The sequence below is a fragment of the Chlamydotis macqueenii genome, chromosome 1 (assembly GCF_036417535.1).
Source record: "Chlamydotis macqueenii isolate bChlMac1 chromosome 1, bChlMac1.mat, whole genome shotgun sequence".
NCBI lineage: Eukaryota > Metazoa > Chordata > Aves > Otidiformes > Otididae > Chlamydotis > Chlamydotis macqueenii.
This window is the reverse complement of record NC_141556.1, coordinates 65115557-65132696: the sequence shown is the minus strand read 5'-3', so window position 1 is coordinate 65132696 and position 17140 is coordinate 65115557.

Here is a 17140-nt window from a genome sequence, read left to right as displayed (position 1 = left end):
ACCTTTTAATTCTTCCCTTAAATAGAAACTAAAGAATTTGTTTAATTGACAAAACTGTGTTTCTGGCAGAAAACTAGTAACTTAATTGGGTGTTTAGAGGTACAGCTTGATATAGCAAAGGGACTGAACAGGCTGTGTACTCAGATTGCTTAACTTTACACCTGTAAGTGGAACTACTGAAACTAATCCTGACATTGACCTACCTACTGCTTAAATGTTCAGGGACTTGTTTCATTTTTTAGAAGTGGTTATATGAAAATTAGTGGAAACTTCTTAGTCTCTTGCTTTATATCTAGGAGTTAAGTCTGCATGTGCAGCACCTTTTCAAACCTCCTTATTCTGATTTCCTGATGTGAAATTGCTCCTTCTGTTTTTCTGTAATCTGAGAACAATGAGTACAGTGCACAGAATATCACTCTAACTAACGCTGTCATTGTCCTAAACACATTTTATGCTTGTAGTTGAACTAGAAGCCCAGATTTAAAGCAGCTAATCTGGAAGATTGTTCCCCAATATATTTTACCAAGCAGTGTTTTGCAAAGATATCGCTGAAAGGTCAAGTACCACATAATTCTGCTCTGGACCTGTCATTGAGTTGTTTTTACTTTTATTGAGTGCTTGTTCTAATATAAGGGCTGCAAAGTCATACTGGTTTTACTTCATAGTGGTTTTACTGTCAGTAAAGTAAAAAACATGGTAAACATAATCTCTGGGAGGTTTTTTTGTTTTGTTTTTGTGTTTTTGGGGGGGGGAGTTTGGGGTTGTTTTTTTTTTTTTTTTGAGGGAGTACAGTGTCTCCAAGTAGATGCAAAGGAAAGGGACACGCTGACTCTTTGGCTTCACCTTTTCCCTAGCATCTGGGGCAGGAAAATACCTTTGGCATTTCCACAGCAAAGGGAAGATGGTTTTCCCAAAGTCCTGTGTAGCAAAGAGCTCTTCTTGTGTCTGTGTCTTTTATATGATTTAAAAAAAAAAAGATACAAAAATCATTATTTGAGCTCAATCTTCCCAGAAAACTAGATCTAGCAATGAAGAAAAATTGCAAATTTTGAAAAAGAAGGAGATAGATTTGCCCTTAATAAAAGACAGTATGCTGAATTACTTCGTACTTGCAACAGGATGAGACTGTGTGGGCAATCAGGTCCTGTGCTTCAGCTGATGCATGGTAACTTGTTAACCCACTGTAATTCAGCACCATATAGGGGTGAAAGGGAAGGGATCAGGCAGCAGGCAGCACTAGGAGCATGTGGAGGTTCCCAGAACTTGGCCTGAGCTGAAATTTGTTGTTATTGGGATGAATAATAAAAATCCCGGTGACCTACCTGCAGCCAGGATTTCCCTCTGCGTATTCAAAATCAATAACCTGTGAGCCAAGGAGATGGAGTTGATGTTTACGCTTTTATAGTGTTTGTCTTTTGAAATGATGGCACTGACTGGATGTGTTGGTGTGCTGGTTTCCTCCTGATGTTGGGCCAGTGTCCAGGCCATGCTTCCGAGTGCATCACCTACAAGCTGCAGGAATATTTCTTTACAATATTCTAGTATCTCTAAATTTTACTGACATTCACTAAGCCCCACAAAGTATCTCTGAGAGCATTAGGGCTTTGGATTTTCCTTTTAGAAGCTGGATAAGGCGAGAAACAGAAGTGTCCTGAGCCAGATGATAGAAAATTACTTGTCTGTAGAGCCTAGGATAAACATCACGTCTGGGAAGTTTTGCAACCCCTCTTCCTTGATCTCACTAAATTTTCACATACTGAAAAAAAGTCCTCTTTTAACCCATCTGTTGGATTTGTTTCATTTGCACAATATTTGTCAGCTGACAATGTAAACAAAAAAGGTCTTGCAGAGAAGGATGTTAGACTATTAGGGAGCAACTCAGAGAGGAAATTTTATCAGGAAATATGTGCAGAGATGTTTGTTATTTCTTCAACAGATTCTTGAAATTCACAGACACTCTACCAGATACTCAGCAGCTCATGACCCAGATGCAGCATCGCAGACCCCCAAGGGTAGACAAGGAAAACTGTTTCTGAACCTGTTCATTTTGTAACAGCTTGAAAAATATGTAATAACTATCCAAGCAAATCAGTGCTTGCTATCTACTTCTTGCTGTATGAAGGACAACTACAGACTTAAGCCCCTTGAAATGTCAACACGGAATCTCACTGACAAGGTGTAGTGTTTTTCCAACTGATCCATCTATGTATTTTCTCAGAACTGCTTTGATGGGCCCCTTTTTGGGGAAAATTACTCTCTCAAAACCAGTCCTAAGAAGGGCAATGTTGCCTGGCATTTTCAAAATAGCATTTAGTCTTGAAACTCTGGAAAAAAAAAAAATCAGTATGCATTTGTTAAATTCTTACTGCTCTTTACAAGAACACAATAGTTATATTCCGTTAAGTGATCTCTTACTACGGTGAAATCAACTCTTACTTTTTAATTCATTTACAACTACTATTGTTCTCATACAAAATCATTCCAATACATCTTTTTTACATTTTGTTTTCTGTTGTTTTCTTAGAATAAACCATTAGATTTGAATGAATGACATGGAAAATGCCCAAACAGACAACCTGTGAACCCCAGAAGGCAGAGAACGGTGTGGATAGCACTTACAGGCAGCAGCAGCAAATTGTAGGGAACTGAAGACCTGATTTTCCCACAGGTGCTCACGCTCTTTGACTCCTCTTGACTTCAGTCAGGGTCATGGGTGTTCAGTGTTTCTGAAACCCATCCTCACACATGCATAGGCTGGGGATTGCAGTACTAGTTCAGCTCAGAATAGATCTCGGGAGATCTGAACCACGGTCTCTTGCTCTAATTGCTAGGTATTGCAGAGTTTGCAGGGAAATTACTATTGTTATTCAGGAAGGGTGTATTTAAGTTTATTTATAGATCCGTATGCTCACCAAATGTAAAATGCAGTAATTCCATTTACTTCCACCAGCTGAGAATCTTGTCTTTACATTTTAGTAACTATTCACATAAACATGTGATTATTTTAACGTAAACTAGGCTTGCTTTATTGGTTTATGATTCCCTCTCCCATCATTGCTAACTGCCCGGTCACAGTAGCCGTATATAAATAGACACACCATCCTACTTTCTAATTAATAGCTGCCTTCTGAAATGAATTCACAGGTACCACAACAATCTTATCTTGATATCACAGCTAATAATTATCACCAGGGAGTAATGAGTGTATGAGCAAGGATGATTAGAAAGAGTATTTTTTTTTTTTTTGGTGCCTTGTATATGGATTCACTGTTTATAATACAAAGATAACTCTACAACGGGGAGAGCACTCTAGCTTATAGGAGTACACACATATTCCAAGCAGTAGCTCTTTAAGAATAAGAATAGCTGTGTGTGCTATTATTGATGTGCTAGTTACAGAAATGAGGACTAATGCACTGAAAGGCTTTCTGTAGGTGGAAGCCCTCAAACCATAACCACTTGTTTGTATTTCCCATTGCAGTAAAAAAAATACACACAATTATTAATAGTTCATGACCAAATATGGCTGCTTCTCCTTCTTCTTGGATGCTTTCTGGTGTGATTCCCATTTCAAAGTAAAAAATCCAACCACGTATTTTGTCTAAGAAAATAACTAGGTTATTTTGTGCAACGTGAAAACAAATGCTTGCTAATGGCATAATGCAGATCATTGTTGCATGCAGTACTTTGTTTTTGCTCATGTTAGTCCAACAAACTTGGAATAAAAGACAATTTTTTAACAACTCTCTGCAGGCAATACAAGCATAACAAACTGCTCTGCAAGCAAATTCTGATTAACAAATTACTGCCACTTCTTCTCTCTTCCTCACATGTACATCTTCAGCACAGATTGCATGGAGAGCAGATAAAGCAGCTGCAGAAGAAATGTCACACTCACTCCAAAGAGGCCAAATGTTGAAGTGAGGCCACTTTCATTCTAGGTGAAAGTAGGGCCCAATTAAAAAGAAACCAGCATTGTTTCCAGAGGGTATGGTTTACTGCTGCGACTTTCCCTTTTTCATGTCAGCCTCAATGTACAAGTATATCCTTCCTTTTATTTTTTTTTCTCCTTTATTTTACAATAAAAAGGCAAGATGTACTCTGTATCGGCAGTTGCTCTGAGAACTGCACTTACAAGATTGTTGTAGTTACAGCAAAGTCAAAGCTGGAGTGCAAAGATCTGATTCTTTATTGCAGATGGAAAAACTGGCTTGGAGAAAATAAAGAACAGTCAGACTTCTGTGTCACAACTCAAACCAATTCTGATGTTGAAGAATGTTAAAATACATAAGATTTAAATCTTGCTAGACTTGACAAAAACCAAATTCCTGCCAATTATTTTTTTACTAACAAAAAACAGGGGAGAGGGAGGGGGATGGACAGGGGGGATGATGTATGTTAAGACTAGTCCTTCTTTGAACTTTTGTTACTGGTTGTTTTTCTTCGTGTTTGTGATTCCTGATGAAGGAATGCAAAGATTGTTAAATCTATCTGGCAAGACAATTAATTAAAAACTAACTTAGTTTAAGAAAAATTTCATAACCACCCTGTTTTCTTCAAACCTATTACTGAGTTTTGCTTATTCACAAGGTCTGAATAGCAGCCTCACAATTTTCAGCATTAATTAGAACTAAGAATCCATATCACCTTGCAATTCAGGCTACAGTCACTTCTGAAAGTGACTCTAGAAAGGACAGTCTCACATAGGTTGTGTGTCATGTCTGTCAGTCTTGTGGAGATGTCTCAGACAGCATGCAATGTCCAAGATGGCAAGAGAGGCCTGTGTCTGGGCACCAGAATTGTTCTCAAGGTGTCCAGACATCAACTGTCACAACTACTCCCTCCAGGGAAGGGGTTGTGATGTTTCATTTTTTTTCTCCCCACCTTTAATATTCTCCGCAGTTGCTCAATCAATATGTCCTGATGCTTTTATGACGTTTGTTCTTGACCTACAGAATTTTCATTTCGATCCTGGCCTCAAATAGTTTCCTGTAAAAAGTCTCTCTGGATTTATTGTTTGACTTGTACAGGCCTTTGCTCATCACTTTTACACCTTGATCCCGCAAAACAAAACTTTGCTTCCAGTTGTAATTAGTTTTTGTTTTGATTCATCTTGGATATTAAAAAAAAAATAAAAGTTTGGAGTTCAATCCTTCAGCATCAAGCTGGATGTTCAAGCTGAGTAAATTTATTCTTTTCTCTTTGCTCATTATGCACTCAGTGTTCAGCCTAGCACTACCTAACAAGCAGTCTTCAATCCCTTATATAACTCCTGAAAAGTTTCACTTAAATTGGGGCATCGAGAGCGTTGTGGTCTGAGAGCAAGGTTAACATCTGGGCTTTCCTAATTGTAACCCCAGTGGTGACATTGACTCCCTCTGTGACCGTGGAGAAGTCATTTGGATCAATGTGACCTTGAATTCGGAAGTATTTAGATTATAACAGACAAGGCTAATAGTCCACATGTATCTGTCAAGAGCAAGTGATGCAGAGAAAATGAGCCATAACTTACTGTGACAAGGTACAGGTTTTTGTTTAAAAGAGAAGCAAAAGATACCTTTGAGTCTGGTAGGGATTTCAGGCAGGCAGTCCAGGCTGCGGGTAAGGTTGAAACTTCATGAACAGCTATACTTGCAGAGTAATTACCAAGTAAGTTTCTGCAGAAATCTATCCTGAACCTAGTACTGATCCCTGTTTTTATTGACATGCAGAGTGATGGCACAGAACATACAAATTGGAGGAGGATGGCGAATTAGGGAGACCTGTCAGCACATCGGAGGACAGGGGCAAAATTCAGAACATTTTTTACTAATTAGAGAAAAATGATGTGATTCATTAGGGACAAATACAATCATCGCACTCTAGGAGTAATTGTCTGCCAAAATGCAGAGCGGGGAATGAGTGGCTGGAAAGTAGTGTTTCACTAACCTGGAATGTGGAGAGGAACACAAACTTAACGTCAGTTAACAATGTTGCAACAAGGGCAAGCACTGTAAGAAAATATGTAAAAAAAAAAAAAAAGAGTATCTGCTACAAGCAACCTGAGATACTCCTTCTTTTGGTGCCCCTAAGGCCTCATTTGGATCACTGTATTCACTTGCAGGCACAGGTCATGAAAAAAGTTTTTATAGGAGTCATCAGTCTAAATAGCATTGCAATTCAAATTGACTAAAGTGAAAAAGTGTAATGGATAAAAATCTTAAATTCTTTAAGTTTCATCTCCTGGTGGCTAACTCGTATGCTTTCAACAATTAAAGGATCTTGGAAGGCGAACTGGGAATTCTCTTCTGAATCTGCCCACACTGTGTGATAGGCCCTTTGGACTTTACCAAAATATATAATTGATAAAGTTGGGGAAAAGGGAAAATTCCACTTAAGAAACATTCATGATCCTATTTCAGTGAAGGCACAATTGCTCCCCAAAAGGGAAAGGAGGAGTAATATTTTTTTTGTTTTCTGCACCTGGCACCACAGGGGCTCTGTGTTTATTGTCTCTATTTGTAAGAGCCAATTTGAAAGGGAATGAACAAATAATAATAATAAAGAAATCTAGCTGTCAGTCACACAAATTCATCTTCAGTCAAGACTGGCTCTTCTATTTCTTTCTGACACATTATTACTGTTATCACTGCAACCGTCATTCTTCATCATGCTTCTTAATTACTCTGAAATGTATTCAGTGTTTTGCAAGAAATCCTTTTCTTTGGTTGTATCTCCTCATGTACAGCTATCTTGACCTCCAGGTGATGCATAGCAAATGAAGTTGAGATGTAACCTTAGGAAAACCTTATGCTAATGTCATAAGAACCATGCAGTAGTAGCAGATCTGTAGCAGAAATGGAAGGGTCACCTTCTGTGACCAAAAAAATAGGCAAAATTACTTCAGGAAGAAGATAGAGAAATCTTGAAGAAAGGTAGCATTGCTTTTGCTGTTAGCATGAGGCTTATAGTTTCATTGAAGATAGCATGTGCACCTAGCAGGTGCAAGGTCCTTGTGTGACTTGTGTACAAAGAGCAACAACTGAATGAGGCAGAGAATGGCTGACCTCAGGCACGAGCCTCACATGTCATTCCCCATGGCATTTCACTGGTTAGACTCCTGAGGTGGAGCGATAGGAAAACATTGATAAATCTGAGTCTTGCCAAGTGCTGGAGACTTTCTGTGTGTTGCTGCCGAACTCTTTGTTTTGTGAGGTTGCAAAGATAAACAGTTGTGCAAAAGGGGAGAAATTTTTGCAGCAATATATGAGGCAAATTGTAAGGATATTTAGATGCTTGCTTTCCATGCACTGCTTCATTACCTCTGAAAAACTGCTCCAAATATCTATTGTGCTTCTTCTGAGCAAAATCTCTGGAAACTGAGAAACTCTTCTCATGGATCCCCTGAACCATGTATTTAAGAAGCTTACTGCACACCTAGTTCAAAGTAGTATATGACAAAGTATCTTGATTCTCTGAGGGGGTATGCAGGGATATAGTACAAATGCATTTTCAGCTTTTCTGGTCAAATCAGAACCTCTTTCCTTCCCGTTACTGGGATTATAAATTGATTATTTTATGCAGTAAATTCAAGTAACTGCTAATACAGATAATCAAAAGTATTAGTAGGTTTCAAACAAAGTGGATCCAGGAATTTCTAGATGAAAGATGAATCAAAACATTGTGTTGAATATTGACAAAGAGCTTAACATCATTAGCTCCCAGACAGTGGCTATGAAGCTTTTCTGAGCTGTCACTAACAACAACTTGAGAACAAATGTTTTAATCCAAAATTCTTCTTGAACTGGAAGCTTGCTAAGAGCAAGAACTTCTGTTAGTGCTAACGTAATGGAGGTGAACCCAGAACAGCACTAGGTCAGAACACCTTGTGATTTCTAGTGTTGCCATTGCTCAGTCCCTCTTACTCTTGGCTGATACCATACTGGATTCAGATGAAGTTACCTATGCCTGATGCTGATAGTGCAGTGCTGTGCTGGGGGTGGTAGGGGTAGCTGCTGCACTGTAAGAAGATAAGTTGTTCAGAGGATATATTAAATTAAGGATTTGTTTGATTGCCCATGTGGAAATTAAAGATCCCGTGGCAAGTTTTAAAAAGAGTGGAAGATAAACCAAGCAATGATTTGCCTTCAGAGCCACTGGCCTATTCAAGCATCAAATTCATTACTTTATAAAGCACATGGGAATACTTGCACAGTGTATGAAATGCACTAATCCAGCCACTTTTTCTATTTTTATTACCTGGAACTTCGTAGGTTACACAATCTCTCAGCTCAGTCACTTTGTTTAGCTTAACTTCTGAGCAGACAGGAGCTAGCACAGCCAATTCAAAGTCTCTCTGGAGCATAAAGGGATTTTCAGGTTGAACCAACAGTTTTGTAGACATACTGGTCTCATTTGTCTTTCTGTGTTTGTGATTTGAGAGCAGTGATATCCTCCATAGTTACAGCTGCACTCTCAAGACTGTCCCAGATGTTCTCCTGCAGCTGAAGTGGTGGCAGGTATTCTAGAGCCACATATGACTAGTTTCAATTGCAAGGGCTAAGTACAAACCAAGTGCCTATTGCTTGGCTTAATTTTCTATTGATTTTACTTCAGAGCTGTGGTTTGGCCCTAGTAGCCGTACAGTTTCTCGCTCACTCTCCCTCTCTCCAGCAGGATGGGGAAGAGAATTGGGAAGAAAGGAAAAATCGTGGGTTGAGATGAAGGCAGTTTACTAGAATAACAAAGGAAAATTACAATAATAACAGAATATAAGGATACAAAAATATAAAAAATGTGCAATTTCTCACCAGCCGATGTCCCAATGACTGATACAGCCCGTCCTGAGCAGCAATCACAGAAACAAAACTGAGCAGCGAGCAAAATGGGGAGAAAGAGAGATGGATGTCTGTCCCGGCCAATCTCCACTTAAATATTAAGCATGATGTTTATGGCATGGAATGCTCTCTTTGGCCAGTTTGGGTCAACTTTTCTGGCTAGATCCCTCCCAGCTTCCTGCACCTGCACATTAGCAAAACCTGGTAAGCTGGACAGTGTCCTTGGTCTCTTCAGCAACAACTCATAACATCAGTGTGTTTATCAACGTTCTTCACATATGAAATCCAAAACATGTTGGCTGCTGAGAGGAAAATTAACTCCATTCCTGCCAAAACGAGGACGAGGACACCTATCCAAGAGAGGTTAAAGTCTCATAACTGAAATAAAATGATCTTGACCCTCCCCTTTAAGAAAAGAAATTATTTATTTTCTTATTCAACTCCTGTTTTGGAGGCAGGAAAGTTGGTTACTCTTCATTATTTTTGTCCACCACTTTTAAATTCTTTTTTTTTTTTCTTTTCTGTTAAGCTAATATAGTTATTGGAGTACTATTTCCAGATTATCAATGTATTTCACAATCTAAAATTTTGTATTGGATGTACATGGTGTATATAAAAGGTACATGGAAAAGCAACTCACAAATTGAGAAACTATTAGTTTAGTGGTACTAGTGGAAATGAAGGTACCAATGGGTTAGATCTAGGAAATGGAGACAGGTTGTATCCTGTGGGTGCTTGAAGGCTCTAGTAAGGTGAAATAACTCCTGAGGGTCAGAGACAAAACGTGGCAGTGCATTTGCACTCTCTGGTGCATGCATCAAAGCATAAAGGTGGGATGTTAACTGTATCAGGACACAAGTTGAAAACAGGTTTGTTTTGGGAAGCAAATGGCAGAGCATTTTGTGAAGAATCTTGAACTCTGATCCTCATAAATTCCACTGGGATTGATTTTGTGGTTTACTTTTAAGTAGTAATCTACTGGGTATTTGGAATGTCAATTATTTTATTTTCTATCTCCTAAATTATACAGATAATAGAGATCAGTAGCTGAAGGATTCTTAGCAATAACTATGTGTCCTCAAGATTGTCTAAACAGTTCCCATCAAATAAGAAATGACATGAAACTGCTTAACCTATTGGACTGACACTAAGACACATTCGGATATTTTAGGATTGAAAGCATCAGTCCTAACCATCGTCTTCAGTGGAATTAGATGGGATTTACACTGCTGAATTGGGGAGCTGGAGTCACTGGCAGCCTCCAAGGAAATAAAGAGTAGTAGAAAGCAGTGTCCTTTACAGAAAACCCAAAATGTAAGGCATTGTTAATGTTGTAGTTCCATGTAAACCCTTACTGGAATGGCTGAAGAGATGTAACAGAAGTTACCTGTAATGTAAGCTGAAAGAAGAAATTTCAGGGGACCTTTCCCCTTATATATCTTCTGGGCCCAAAGAAGTTTGACAAAACTTGGATCCCACTGTATTCTGTATGAGAAGAAAGCCTGCAGAGTAACTGTAGGGAAGCAGTTGCTGTTATTAAAATTACTTGTGTTGTAGCATAGTTATAGAAATAATAAGATTTCTTGATGTGTGTTTATTTCCCACTGGTACGGTATGTTGTATTATGATAGCTTTGCAGTCGTAGTGTGCTTGTTCTGGTTGAAGAAGCACATTCATTATAAACCCTTCTTTTCAGATGCTTATAAATTTCTGGAAAAGACTAATCCTTTGGCCTGACATTTCCTTTGTTTCTGTCAAACAAAAAGTGCTGATTGTTTTCACTCTTTTTCTTCTGTATTTGTTAAAACAGGTTGGTTGTTTTGGTGTTAACAAGCCAATGAAAAACATCTAGTTTGCCATCACATATTCACATAATATTTTTACCGATAGATAACCTGAAATTTACTGTATTTTAATATATTATGTTTCAAGTGGACGTAATCATCAGGACAAGCTGTCTGGGAAAATCTGAAGAAAATTGAAACAAAGCTTGTAGTGATCAGAAAGCTATCATGCATGTCATATAAACTTGATCCAGGATTCAATTGGTTTCAGTCTTTCTTTCAAGTCCTAAGTGTGACATTTCCATTTTTACAAAAGACAAATTTTGTTGACTTAAATGAAATGAGCATTTAGTTTGTAATCCCTGTTAGAGGGTTTTCCTGAATAACTGAAACAAGATTTTTGAGACTGAGTATTGCTTTCAAGATTTGGGTCTGTTGGCTATTACTCATCTGTCTTCACTTGCTACAGTGCTAAATTCCTGATATCCAGTATATGCTTTGTGTGCCTGCCACCACTGACACGTCAGGAGCATTTCTCTCTGAAACACAACAGCAGTTTAAGAGGTGTCATTTAGTCTGTCCTAATATTAGCCACTCTTGACCTTCTGTATACAGCCATCCTTCCTGTGAAACCCCGCTAGGATGTTTAGATGAAAGCGTGATTATCATAGCTTTCATTCCAATCAACTTTTTCATGCTCCAGGGCTCTGCATTGCGCAGCACACCACAGCCTACACTGTACGTGTGTGCCTGCCTCAGACTTGACCTGGGCATTCAGCAGCAAAAGGGAAGGAAAAAAAAAAGCCTGGCAGAGCTCTTTGGTCCACCGTATCAATTCAGGGCTGATCTGCCAATTTTCCTATGATGCTGCTATGAACTGAGCAGTGTTTGTTAAAGCTGGTGCAATTAAGTAGATTGAAGACCAGCGGAGAGATGGAAGACCAAACTAAACAAAATCTGGACCACAGGTTTTATAAGTTTCTGTATTTTCCCCCTGGGATGTATACATTTCAGGTTACTCTGTCCTTGAAATTTTGAATAGCAGATTTAAAATGCCTTGTACATTGTACTTGCTCATGAGATCCTAAGGGAAAGATTTATATTCAAATACCTAAAGCCATGCCTGTTTAAAGATGTTAGACATTTATCTTCTAACATGAGTTTCTGAGCTGCACTTCTGTCTAAACGTGCTAGCTTTTTTTTTTTTTTTTGAAGTATGCTGAAGAATAAGTATTACACTTTCTTCATAAATTCAGGGGTATTTCCACAACTTGCATGAACTGTCGTACCTTTTCCGAAGTGAAAGGGACTATGATAATTTACAGAAACTATTCTGTAAATGTCAGTAGTACCTTTCAAAACTGCACTCGCTGGCCCCGATTTACAGTTACCTTGGGAACAATTATTTTATATTGTATATTTAGATTCTCATTGTCACTTCTTTTACAGTACTGAATCCCAGCAATCGCTCCCACTGTAAAATGCTCATTATGTAACATGATGGCAAACATGTCCCACAGCATAGTGCATGAGGAACGGAATAAGAGGAAATTACACAATCATTTAGAAAAAGCAGTTAGAAGGGTCCAGAGTACAAAGAAAGAACCTGCACAATTAAAGTAAGCAGATGTACTACTATTAGCTTTAGTGGCAACAGGAACATACTCGTTATTGTGAAAGATCTGAGGGTTTAATGACGTGATCAATATAACAGTACAAAAAGAGACAGAGACAAGTCAGAATAAACACAGAGAATGATGTATTGTAGGTAAATTATATCATGGATGTAATAAACTCCTCAAGGAAGGTATAAGGCGATGCTACCTCTTATTCCTTCCTGCCTTGTGACACCAGAGCTCTGATCCACAAACCTGGCCTGACTACAGTATTTGAAATTATAATGAGGTAGAAGGCTAATTTCAAAGAGCAAATCTGAGAAAGCTTCCCACATTTGTGAAGTCCAGGAATCTGAAAAAAAGTGTGTGCGTGTTTGCCATGTACATGGAGATTCACCTGCAGGATTGCATCTAACAAAGAGAGAGACTGGCCATACAACAAATGCAATGTACAACGTTCTTCTGGTGCAGAGAAATAATGAAAAACCCACTGTCCCAGGCTGCGTGAATGGGAGCTATGATTTTTGAGTCTATTGAACCCTTCAGCTGGCTAAACTTCTGTTTGTACCTTGCAGCCATGCAACAGCTTTCTGAGTTGGAGACACCTGCTCTATGTCATAATGTTCCACCATGAGACAGATATGTATTAAGTGGCTGGGAGTTACTAATCTTGAATCTTCCAGAATTGGAAAGTATCCCCACAAAATTGCACCGATGCTTCCTGTGTGGAGCTTTGATGAATCCTCATGGCCTTGTTACCTGTGTTATCTGGATCAAGGATACCTCAAGTGTCCCACATACGCTGCAGATTTATTTCATTATTCCACTACAGAAAGAGTCTTAAAGCTCAAACTAAGAAATCACGTTGCCACAGGCGTTACATGTTTTTAACGTGGTTAACTGTTAGAGTGTAGTTGTACCGTTGCCCGACGAAGTAGGGGACAAAGATGATGAAGCTGCCATATTCTAATCTTATCCTATAAATCAGTTTTAAGTATCCCTGGGATATAATCTCTGACTGCCAAAGGTTTTTCCCAGTATTATTTAATTTGATTTCTGTTGTTAATTGTTCTTCTTTTTTTTTTTTTTAAATGTATTGGAGTAGCTTCTCTTCTTTGTTCAAATCATGGCTGGTGTATATCTATCCAACTTTCCAAGCAAGTTAGCTTGACAATAGGATCTTCTAGAGGTGAGAAAATGTATTTGGCAACAGAATTTTGATATCTTCTATCCCTGTTTTGAATGCAGTGGAAGTTAGAGGTAACTGATCTGTCACCAGATTGGTGTAGTTTTAGATATATGTTAGGTCTCTGGTCCTTATCTCAGTTTTAACACAGATTTTCAGAGAAGACCTGGATATCATCACTGAACTTGCAGCATCAGTTTTCTTTGTGGGTAGTGTAGATACGATTGTAGTTCCTTGTGAACTTCTGATTAGGGTGAGTTATGCTTCTGAAGGTCTTTATAGATCAAATGAGCTATATGAGCTTCACAAGGGCTAAGGCAGTGTTCCTTGACTGTGGATCCCTGCAGGAGGTGAAGAAGTATGATAAAAACGTCTCCCCTCTGCCACGGTAGCAGTTTTTGGTGCTGAAGCAGACAGGTAAGAAATGGATTTTTCCCTCTCTCCAGATCCCATTTGACTCTAGAGGTCCAGGATTAAAAATCCAGTCTAGAACTTGTATTTACAAAAAATATCTCATGAGCTTTGTGATCCTGTTTTCAATATGTCATTGTCAAACACTGCTCACCTCCTGGCTCCCCCTGAAGACAGTGATAGGCATGTTTCTGCACTTAAAAGGACAATGGTGTGGCTTTTGCCATTAAGGAAAACCTTTCCAACTGTCTTTTTTTTTTTTTTGAAGTGGTACTGAATAGATCATCCAGATCTGTGATATCATGGCAAGCAAACAAGACCCTGGCAGCACTGGGCAGTGATACTCTGTAATACAAGAAAGTTGGATGCTTACAGTTCCAAACTGATTATATTATACATCCTTTCTACACAAACCTCATTTACATAACTGAATCATGAAGCATCTTTGTGCTAAAGAAAGCTACTGTAAGAGACCACTAGAACTTAGTTTTTGCCTAGCTAGTTTGCTTTCTCTCTTCTTTTTGAATCTCTGAAATTAGCTGTGGACGAGAGTGCCATTTCCCAAACCACTCTTTGGAGGTGCACTATCAGGAATACCAGCTCCTGTTCCCCTACTTTCCTTTTTTTGCCTGCCAGTGATTTTCCTCTTCATAAGCTCCTTTTCCATCTTTGCTTTCTCAACACACCCTTTGTACAAAAAAAAAAAAAAAAAAAAAGCCTTAGTATTCTTCCCCTTGCTATGCAAGCAAATATCTTGCTTGGTTAATCATTTATCTGCACACTTCCTCTGTCATAACACCTTTTTGGTTATTTATTCCCTCATACCACTTTTATGAGATTTTATGTATCTTTCCAAGCATGAAATAAGTACATGCATTTCCAGGAAATATATTTTACAGACCAGTGGGACAGATATTCTCACTGAGGTTAACAGCTCTATTCCAGTTTTGACTCACTATTTGCATGCTACTAGATACAGCTGGTTTTCATTGCAACATTTTAATCTTCTTTTGTTGCTGTTATTTTTTAATAGCAGTAACACATGAATTTTTCAATTCACTGAAAATAGGCTGAGAATGGTCATTTTAACTCAAAATCCTGATCCACTTGAATATATGGTTCCTTTTCCTTGTTTTAATAGAACAGTACTTGAAGAATTTAGTGAAGCCAAGCACTTTTTAGAAGTGCTTTTGTGATAAATGGGTCAAATACTCCTTTCTTTCCCATTTAAGAAGATACATCTGGTAATTTTTCTTCAAAACTCTTTAGGATATTTTTAATAAACTACATGTCAGGATTTTTGAATCACTTGCCTAAAAAATATAAATAATCAAGTATGACAGAATGCATCATGGACATCTCCTCCAGTACAGGCAAAGCAATGGTAGAGCTTTCAATTTAATATACTAATTGGAATTTCTTCTGCTGCAAATTTCAAATTATCCTTTGGAAAATAAAGATGTATCATTCAAATAGTAAAGACAGTAGAAAAGAGGCTTCCCATCAGAGAAGAATTTGAAATATAGTTTGATAAAATTTTACTTCCCAGAAAAAGCTCTGTGTTTGTGTTCTTAGCCAAATGCCAAGAGAAATGACCAAGATACTGAAGAACAACTGTTTTAACTAATCCATATAATGTGTATGTACTTAAAAGTGTTAGCTTAGCTTGTATTGCTTGTACCCACTAAGAGACTGACAGTCTCTTAGAAGTCTTGAAGAAGTAGTAACTTACTTGCATCCCTCACAAGGAGGAAACTGTGCCTCATAATCTTTCTTTTTAATTTTTTTTTGTCTGTTCTACTGATGATCATAAATTCAGGTGACGTTATTATGGGTAGTTAAATTTCTGTAGCATATGGAGAAGAATGCAAGACTTTTCTATCATGTAACTGGCCTAAGAAATCTGTCTGTTGACCTTTTCCTACTTAAACAAATAACCACCCAGTCACCAAAGTCCAAAATCCTGGAAAGCATTTTTTTTTTTAATGTTTAAGCATATACTTAACTTTCAACATGATCTTAAGCCCTACTGTTGTCAATAGGATAAGAGCATGTCCCCAGATGCTTTCCTGAATGAGGTTTTTATCTCAGCTGACTTTGTGATCATAAATACTTTTCCTAAGATGGGACAAATTTCATTTTGGAGGTTTTCTTGGCCTTTACTGAGCCAAAACTACTAAGCTACACAAAGCAACTAACTTGTGTATATCACTAAATGGATCTCATTCTTACAGGCTTTAATAAGATTTTCTAACACCAAACTGTCACTTGAAAAAAAAAAAGGAGGGGGAAAAAAAAAAAAAGCTTACAAGAAACTTGAAACATTAGTGGATTCATCAAAGTGCATTTCCCAATGTTTGCTGCATTGCATTCAAATGTACACAGTACCCTATTAAATCAGGGATTATATCCCACCAGAGCGTCAGGTAGTGGTCTTTCAACTTTCAATGGCCCTTAGAGATGTTTAGCCAGACCTTTAAATCGTATAAACAAATCAGCAGAGTTGTGGCAGTTCACACCTCTCGGTTATTCAGCCCATAGTAGCAATGCTGTAATTCTTCAAATGCCTGTTTATAAGTACACAACTTCTTTATTTGCTCATTCAGAAGTCTTTCTTTGGCCACTGCCAGACATCTTGGTGTGACCTCATTTGATTTCTAGAGCAGCACACCAATTTGCTTGGGGCACTACACAATTTGGAGTGAAAAAGATGCAGCTCTGCACAAAGCAAACTCACACATGTCACGCGGTTTGTTGTCTCTCTTGACTTGAATTTCTCCCAGGATTTGCTGTGATGACCAGAATACATGCTGAGCTGAGGCTAGCTGGGCTGTGCTAGTGAAGTTATTGTTAATTATTGTGTAAGTGTTTCTAGATTCCCTGTTCTCCTGGTGACGCTGTGAGGCATGTCCAAATACAGATAAATTGATTTCAGCCTTAACCCACAAGATAGAAATTTCTGTGAGTTTTGCATAAAAGGCACCAAATTGTTATTTCTTTTATTCATCTGCTCTTTATTCTTTAATCCTCCTCTGTTTTCCTCTAATTTCAGTGTTCTTAACACTTTGCTCCCTTTAATTCACTTCTGGGGCCTTCTGGTTATTAATTTTGAGTTAATTTAATACAACAGTTTGCATTTGATTAACTGAGAGGCTATTACCTATGGATGTCTCCATGGTAAAGAGTAGGAAAGTTCAAGTTTAAAATGCATTTGAATGAGGCACTACTGAATTTCTTTGGGTAAACTTGGACTCCTTCTTAAAACTCTTACTCACTGCTAGTACTGCTTTTTAAAAAAGATCCAAATTACATGTGCATATTTATGTA